The following is an 8,564-nucleotide window of genomic DNA, read 5'->3' on the forward strand; positions in this document are numbered from 1 at the left end:
TTCAAACAGCAATGGCTGTGTCATGATGGAATACGCCGCTTCCTCTTACATGGTTTTCTGCCTACTGACAATTCACTTTGAGTCTCTAATAGTAGTTTTTATTTAAAAGTTTTTTTTGTTTGCTTGGTTTTGGTTTGTTTGGTTTTGGTTTTTGGTTTGTTTGTTGGTTTGTTTGTTTGTTTGTTTGTTTGTTTTGGTCAGGCAGTGGTAGTGCATGTCTTTATCCCAGCACTCAGGAGGCAGAAGCCTGCGTTCAAGGCCAGCCTGGTCTACAGAGTGAGTTCCAGGACAGCCAGGGCTATACAGAGAAACCTGATCTGTTTTGGTTTTTCATTGTTCTTCCATTATGGAAAAAGAGGTAAAGGGATGGATGCCTGAAAAAGGCTGGTTGCAGAGTCTGGGAGGGAATATGATAAGATCTGGAAAGAAAAGTCAGAGACTTAAACTCAGTTTACAGTCCAAGAAATGCTTTTAGGATCAAGAAATGCTTCGGTGTCTTACAGAAAACAGTGAGCTGTTACTGAGTTAAGTTTTTTTTTTTAAGTAAATAAACAAATAAGACAGATTACTAAATTTGTGGTACAATAAAATCTTCCCTAAAAATCATTGGGAACTTGGCAATGGGCATAATCAATCAAACGGCATCAACTGTGACTATATTCTATGCCATCCTTGGTCTCTGCAGAAGCCTTTGTTCTGTTGGGTCATATAATGTGATGATCACCTTCCACCCACCAATCAAGACAATGACCTTTCAGGAAGTGTCCAGTGGCCTGAAGATTTGATCTACCTAATATCAAATAATGAATAAATCTGTCTTTGTTTTAAATTCAAATGCTGAATCAATTTCCTAGAGTTGAAGAATCACTTTGAATCATTTCCCAGCCAATGGAGAACTAACATGGACCCACCTGTTCCTTTAGTGGGTAACATTCTATTATTTTTTTAGGATTAAAACTCATTTATGTCTAAGCCATTGAAATGAGAAAGCTTTGATATTTTCATGGGAAAGACAAACATTTAGATCCTTACTGACATCAGATGAAACTTAACATTTCTTTTTGTCCATACTCTGACTCTTCCCACTCGTCTTTAATGGCCCAAGGGTGATGTCTTCCAACACCGTATTGGGCAAACTGAAATCTTACTAAGATGAGAAATTGAGACCTTTGCAGTGGAACTTTACACATCTATTTGCCATTTTATACACACACACACACACACACACACACATATATATATCTATATTCTGTAGCTGCTGTTTGTGTTTTTCACTACAATATTTTTGAGATTACTTTTTTTTAATTGACAGGCAAAATTGCATGTATTCATGCTATGCAGCATTTTAAATAAAGTACATGTACATATAATATAATATGTATACTTTAATATATATTCTGGAATGGCTAATTACAGCTAATTAACACATGGATCACCTCAAACAGTTATTATTTTTGTGACAACAGCACTTATTCTCCTCTCTGAACTTTTGATGACTATGATTTATTGTCACTGATTATAGCTGCCACACGGTTCAGCCTGTCTCTTCAACTCATTCAATCTATCCGGTTTTGTGTCTTTTGATCAAGACCTCTCAGTGACTCTTCACCCTAACCATTTCAGCCTATGGAAAACATGGTTCTATTTTAATTTCTTTCTTTAAAAAGTTTTCTTCATTACATTATATTTATTTTTATGTGTGTCTGTGGAGGTCAGAGGACAACTGATGAGAACTGATGCTCTCCTACCACGTGGTTCCTGGGAATTTAACTTTACTAATCCATTAATGAACGCTTGTGTTGCAATAAAAATGGGAGCACAAATCTCTCTTTTCATAATGATTTTATTTCCTTTGGTGTGCATCGAAATTTTAGGGAATACAGTAGTACATTTTTGTTTTTGTTAATTTAATTGTGTGTGTGCGCACACATATGAGTGAAGGTACCCAGAGAAGCCAGAAGTATCAGAGGCCCCTGGAGCTGGTGGCACAGGTGTTCATCTGTCACCTCATATGTGTACTGGAAATCAAACTCATATCCTCCTGGAAGAGCATATATTTTCAACCCAATAATGCCTTTTGTAATTTTTGGTCATCCTGGCTGGCTTCGGCAGTGTAGACCAGGCTTGACTTGAATCCACAGAGATCTGCCTGCCTCTGCTGCCCACTCCCAGGAATTAACGATACGCACCAGCCTCCAGTAGTACTTTCTGAATACATTGAAGAACTTCCATGATATTTTCTACAAAGGCTGTGCTCATTTTCCTTCCCATTAACAGCATACAAGAAATATTGCTTTATCCATATGTTAACCAACACTTGATGCCTTTTATTCTTTCAGTAATAGCCACCTAACAGAAATGAAGTCACCTATAGAAACAAACAGACTACTCTTTTATTTGCATTTTTTGATTGGTGATGTGGAGCCACTCATTCTGTTGGTCTCCTTTTTAATTTGGAATGTCAGAGCATTACCTGGTTGGTCTCAGACTATTGAGCTCAAATGGTCTTCTTGCATCAGCCTCCAAGCAGCTAAGGCAGCAATGCACCAGGAAGCTCAGCTGGGATGCTTTCTCTCCAGAACTGAACCATTTTCAAATCCTCACAGCATAGTTGCTGAGAACTAAACAACAATAAAGTATAATCTTGCTTTATTATCTACAAAGTATCAAAATGCACATTAACACTAAACATTCATCTTTTTTAAATGATGTCTTTGAAATGAAGCTAAAAATGTAGATATATTCCACTGTGATTGGGACAGTGGAAAGGGGCTTTTGGGGGGATTTAGAGCTGAACATACTCTTTGGTTTGGTGATCAAATAGAAAACAGAATATTATTGACTTTGAAAAACACATTACAAGTTCTTGCCTTAATTTCAAGGATGAGAGCTTATTCACTATAACCCCACAGCCCCCTTTAGTCTCTGCCCACAGGATTAATCTTTTTGAGATGCACCATTTGAAGGGTCCTTTGACTGGCTCTGGGCCCAGGAGCAATACTCAGAAATTGCCTATTAGTTGTATATTTACAATAAGCTTATTGTAGCCAAACAGCAAACTCCTTAAGTTAGCTAATATTTAGTAGGTCTTTCTCCAGAAGCCAGCTAAGGAACCAGAAATGAGAAGGCTTGCACCTGATCTTCACAAGGTCTGCTTTGCATTATTCTGTCATCAAGCTCGTTCTTTTATTCCTAGCTCTTGCTTTCTAACACCTTTCACTTTCAGTCACCTGGTCATCAGCCCCTTTTCTGGAGGTCATTAGAAGATGGTTTTGCCTTCTGGTCTCCCAATTTGGAAGGTTATCTTCACACTCAAGTGATACAGGTTCAGCTAATGGAGAGGCCACCCTAAATTGTTCATTTTATAGCTTGTTCACCTAGGGTAAGAGATTCTGCTCATGTGAAACATGGCTGCCACCCTTACATAAAGCTGTGAACCAGAAACCATGAGTGAGAAGTGGGGTGGCTCTGCACTGTAAGGCAAGTTGTCTGCATACAAAACCAACCACCCTGAAAAGAAAGAAAAAGATCAGTCACTGAATTCTACTCACTCCACGTTACCATTGCGAGTACACAAGGTTTTATGTTTGTTTGGTTTTGTTTTGTTTTTTTGTTTGTTTGTTTGTTTTGTTTTGTTTTTAAGACAAGGTTTCACTGTGTAGCCTAGCAGACATGGAACTCACCCTATAGTTCAGGATGGCCTTGAACTCATTGAGACCCACCGGCCTCTGTCTTCCAAGTGCTAGATTAAAGTTATGTGCCACCACTGCCCAGTTTTGTACATATAGGTTTATCATTTCAGTGTTTGCCACTAGTTAAGATGAATAATGTAACCAGGTCATGATGCAGAACTTTCCAGAATCCAGGGCCACTTTGGCTTGTGAACTGTCTATCACAATCTAACAGCAATCTCCAATGCTCTTGTCTTTTTAGTTGACTAGAGTTAAAAGCACTTTTTATCTGTTTCCTAAGATACATGAAGATTTGAAGTGAATAATTTCCCTGGCTTTTCCCACAGGTGTAGTGTGGGTTTATGGGATTCTGGGGTGGGGGTGTTGAGGTACCTGTTCATCAGTGAGCAGTTGTCACTGCCTGCCAGCCAGTAACACTTGAGCAAAATGCACCAACTTTATAGTCTCCTCAGGGTTCCAACCCATGTGCCTCGTCTGCACCACTTAGATCTCATAAACTCTCAGAAGCATAAGGGAATTCTTTAAAGAAGTTCACACAGCTACCCAACCTCCTTTTCCATTTGACTCCTCAAAGAGATTATAAAGTCCTTCACGATATGCAAACGTTTCTATCTGGCTGCAATTCAGTTCACTGGGAGAACACGTGCCTTATATAAACAAAGGCCCTGATTCAATGCTTAGCAGCTCCTCCCTGCACAGATTCTCTCTCTCTCTCACACACACACACACATGCTTGCTCAGATATTTCCATCATTCTTTCCATTCCTGTTGATGCTTTCACACTGACATCCTACATAAATTTTATTTTGAATGAATTACTCTTGGTGACTCAATTTTGAACAGAATAGACATAACTTCATAAGTGAAGAAGTAAGTTGAAAGTAGGAAACACGTGAAAGGTATGAAACTGTACACATTCCACAACTAGGTGTATGTAAAGAGGGTGCAAAACAAATGACTTTCTCCATGCCTCAGAATTCTGTCCCATTAAAAGAGCTGGCCAGCAGTGCCAACCTCCCTTGCCTGTGATTCCTAATAATGCAGACTCAAATACCAGTGAACGTTTACGTCATTTTCAAAACGGCATTTTCTTAGAAACAAAGTCTTTGCTCAAAGTGATGTTTAATCATCGAATGCATTTCTGATGGTTTGGGACTTCCAGGTGGATTTAAAGTGTGAACTTTAAATCCTTGAGCTGAGGATTTAAAGTGTGAACAGTGCCACTGCCAATCCAGCCTCCAGCTGGAACAAGATGATGCTATCTCTAAAGGGTATGAGACTTGCCAGGAGAGGTTTGCTTCCATGGCTGGTAACAGTCCAAGAACCAGCAAAACAAATTGGTCAGCTAACTTGCCATTATGCAAGAAGCTTAGCTCCTCCCAGTCAGCTGCAATGCATGCCTCTTAACCTGGGAAATTCACAGGGATCTCCCACCTACAGCAAGAAGCCTTTGGAAAGCCTGCTTCCCATTCTGTGTTGCTTATTCACTATCAGAAGCATTACACAACAAAGTCACCATTAATTAAGGACATACTTGCACAAACATGCCCCGTATTTTTTTTTTCTTGAAACATGGTCTCATGTAGCCCAGGCTGCCCTGAACACAATATGTAGCCAAAGATGACCTTCTCATCCTCTTGCCTCCACATCCAAGTGGGATTAGTTTTTTATTGCTTTATGTGATGTTGAAGATCAAAGCTCCCATCATTCTAGGTGAGCACTTACCATCTGAACTCCCTCCCCAGCCTCTAGTCATTAAAAATACTGAGGTGAGTCATGCCCTCAAACTGCTTATAATCCACCTGCCTCATCTTAAGGGACTGCCCAGTTTTATTATATTTAAAGATTCCTAGCTATTATTATTATTTGGTGACACGGGATGATCTAACTCAGGCTCTCACAGGTTGGAAGCCTTCTACCATTGAGCTATGCTGCTAGCCCCAGACCACCTAAATTTAAGGTAAGTTTGAAGAAAGGGATGGGAATGAGGGCCTTCTATTCTTATTTCTTAATCTTAGGTTAACTATCTTAGGTTAACTTCTGGAAGTAACCCCTTCTAAGAGGAAACAGCACAGGAGAAAGAATATTACCAGAGGTCAAGGGAAAAGGAACAACCAAAGTATTTTCAGGTCTTGAAACTTCCCATCACCCAGTCAGAGTCCAGTCCAGCCAGGGCATAGAAAAAGAAATAAAGGTTTGGCCAAGTTAAGAGGGTGAGGAGTAACCATTCAGAGAACTGACTCCAGGAATCTGTGTGTACATATATGTCTCAGCCCCTCTCTTTCCCTCTTTTCCTCCCTTCACTTCCTCCCTCCTCTCTCGGTCTCTCTGTCTCTGTCTCTGTCTCTCTCTCTCTTTCTGCATGTCTGTCTCCCTCTATGTATGTCTCAACTGGTTTCTGTTTTATTGGAATGAAAGAAAGGAACCTGTAGATATTAAGTTTTCATTGAAAATGCAGAAAATAGCCGTTGTTCGTCCCCCAAGTCACCAGACCACAACAAACACATGCTAAGTTGTCCAAGAAGACTATGAACCAGGGGCTAATGAGCAAGAAGACAGGAGCTCAGCCTTCAGCCCTGAGTAAGGAAGCAAAGGGCTGAGTTGCGGTGAGCTCCCCGGGGGAATGCCCACGCTGGAGAGCACCAATTATCATAATTGAAGGTAATGGTGCTGAGGCGCCAAGGAGCGCCGCTCTGTTTTACTTCACTCAGCCCGACCCAGACGCCTGAGTGGCTCCTCCCCGGCTTGAGCACTCGCCCTCAGGGGCTTTCTGGGGCTCCGTCCCGCCTAGGCTGCAACGACAAGACCCAGTTGCCTTCAAGTTCAGGAGCACACCACCCGCCTGCCTGCCCAGCTGCCACCTCCCGTTTCTCTGCCCACTAAAGGAACAAGAGAGCCATCTGCATGAAACTGGGAGACAGCTTTGATTAGCACAGATGGTCCCCAACTCAGGGGTGTGAGCCAACGCTGTTCAGAACCTATTAAAAGAGAGAGAGAGAAAGAATAAGCATTTTGGTCCCACAGCCCTTCCCCTCCCGAGTCTGAAAGAACTGACAACTTTGGCAGGCTGTGGTTCGGCTTTACCCACGCCCCAACAGCTTCCCTCTTCACCTTAACTCAGATTTACAGTGCGAAGGGGAAGGGGGTCGTGGTGGGTAGAGGACACCAAACGATTGATTGATTGATTGATTTCTATTTACAAAAGTAACACATCGCTGTAGGAAACCTGGGAAGTTCTTACACATAAATATGTGAGCTCTTCTGTTCCACTGTGGTAGGACACAAGCTCTCAGACCTGATTCTGGGAGCTGTCAATCACAGTAAGGAAGGGGTAGAATGGTGGAATGGAGCAGTGTTAGCTTGGGAGTCAGCTTACAGAGCCAGTAGCAACCTGAGCATCACCAAACCTCTCTAGACTTCTGCCTGTCTTTGCCGGGAGTGTGGAGGTGGGGGTTTTGCCTACATGTATATGAGCACCTCGTGTGTGCCTGGTGCCCACAGAGGCCAAAAGAGGGTGTAGGTTATCCTCGAACTGGAGTTACAGATGGTTGTGATCCACCACGCGGGTTCTAGGACAAATAGCCAGTCATCTTAACTGGCTCAGAGCCATCTCTCCAGCCTGTCGCCTCTTGTCATTTGTTAACAGATGACCTCCCAGAGAAACCCTATCCAGGGAGGGAGGAAGAAGGGAGAAAGAGGAAGGAAGGAAGGAAGGAAGGAAGGGAGGGAGGGAGGGAGGGAGGGAGGGAGGGAGGGAGGGAGGGAGGGAGGGAGGGAGGGAGGGAGGGAGGGAGGGGAAGACCTCTAAGATGCCTTCCAGCAGGACGGTGGGGTGAGATGTCTGGAGAGAGCATTTGCTGCAGATGATCAGCAGAATTCGGTTCCCAGCACAACTGCCTATAGAAACTCCAGGACTTGATTACCCACTTCTTGCCTCTGCAGGTATTACAAACACATGCATACAGACAAGCAAACACATAAGTAAATAACAAAAAAAAAAAAAAAAAAAAAAAAAAAAAGATTTCTTCCAGGTCCTGTGAAAGGCAGTGTCAAAACCAAAATCAGACACTAAAACAAGTGCTTTTGACTTTTTTGTGAAATCCAATAAAGCAGACTGAGCAAGGGTTTTTTGTTTGCTTCTTTGCTTTCTTGCTTTTAAGTTTCAAGAAAGTCTTTAAAATCAGCCATTGGTTTCCTTGCATCTTTCAGGAACTTCATCCTTTAAAATGCTGCAACTTGATGTAAATGTGTCTTCAAACTCCAGGTTCAGGACCTACAGGAGAGACAGCTTAGGGCTTAACTGTTTGCCTCAGTGAATATAGTGGAGAGCAATCCAGGCAGATTCCTAATATCACCTTCAGGCCAGCACAGTACTGATAATATGAACACACTCAAACACATGTACATTATATGCTCATACACATGAAGAAAGAAGTCTAGTCCAAAATTATGACTATTCTGCCGCAAATGGCACAGAAAAGACTATTAGGGTATAAATCTACTGCTGAGTTTGCTCTTTAAAACAGTCTTTGATGAGCAGGAGAATTGGTTCAGGGATAAAGGCACCTATCAGCCTGATGACCTGAGCTCTATCCCTTGGACCCACATGGTAGAAGAACCAACTCTTGAAACTTGTTCTCTGAGTTCCACACACTGAGGCATGCACCCACCCACCCACCCATGCACACATCTGAAGTAAATAAAAATGTAATTTAAACATTTTAAGAAGATCTTTGAGGAAATAAAGTATTTATTCAAGTCGGTAAAGGCATTTAATATTAAATTCAAACAAAATGTGAGAAGGGAAGGCATTCAGGAAAAGAAAGGCATCATCTACATACTGTAGGGGTCACAGAGCCGTGGATACCAGGT

This window comes from Meriones unguiculatus, chromosome 7, assembly GCF_030254825.1.
Source record: "Meriones unguiculatus strain TT.TT164.6M chromosome 7, Bangor_MerUng_6.1, whole genome shotgun sequence".
Classification (NCBI taxonomy): domain Eukaryota; kingdom Metazoa; phylum Chordata; class Mammalia; order Rodentia; family Muridae; genus Meriones; species Meriones unguiculatus.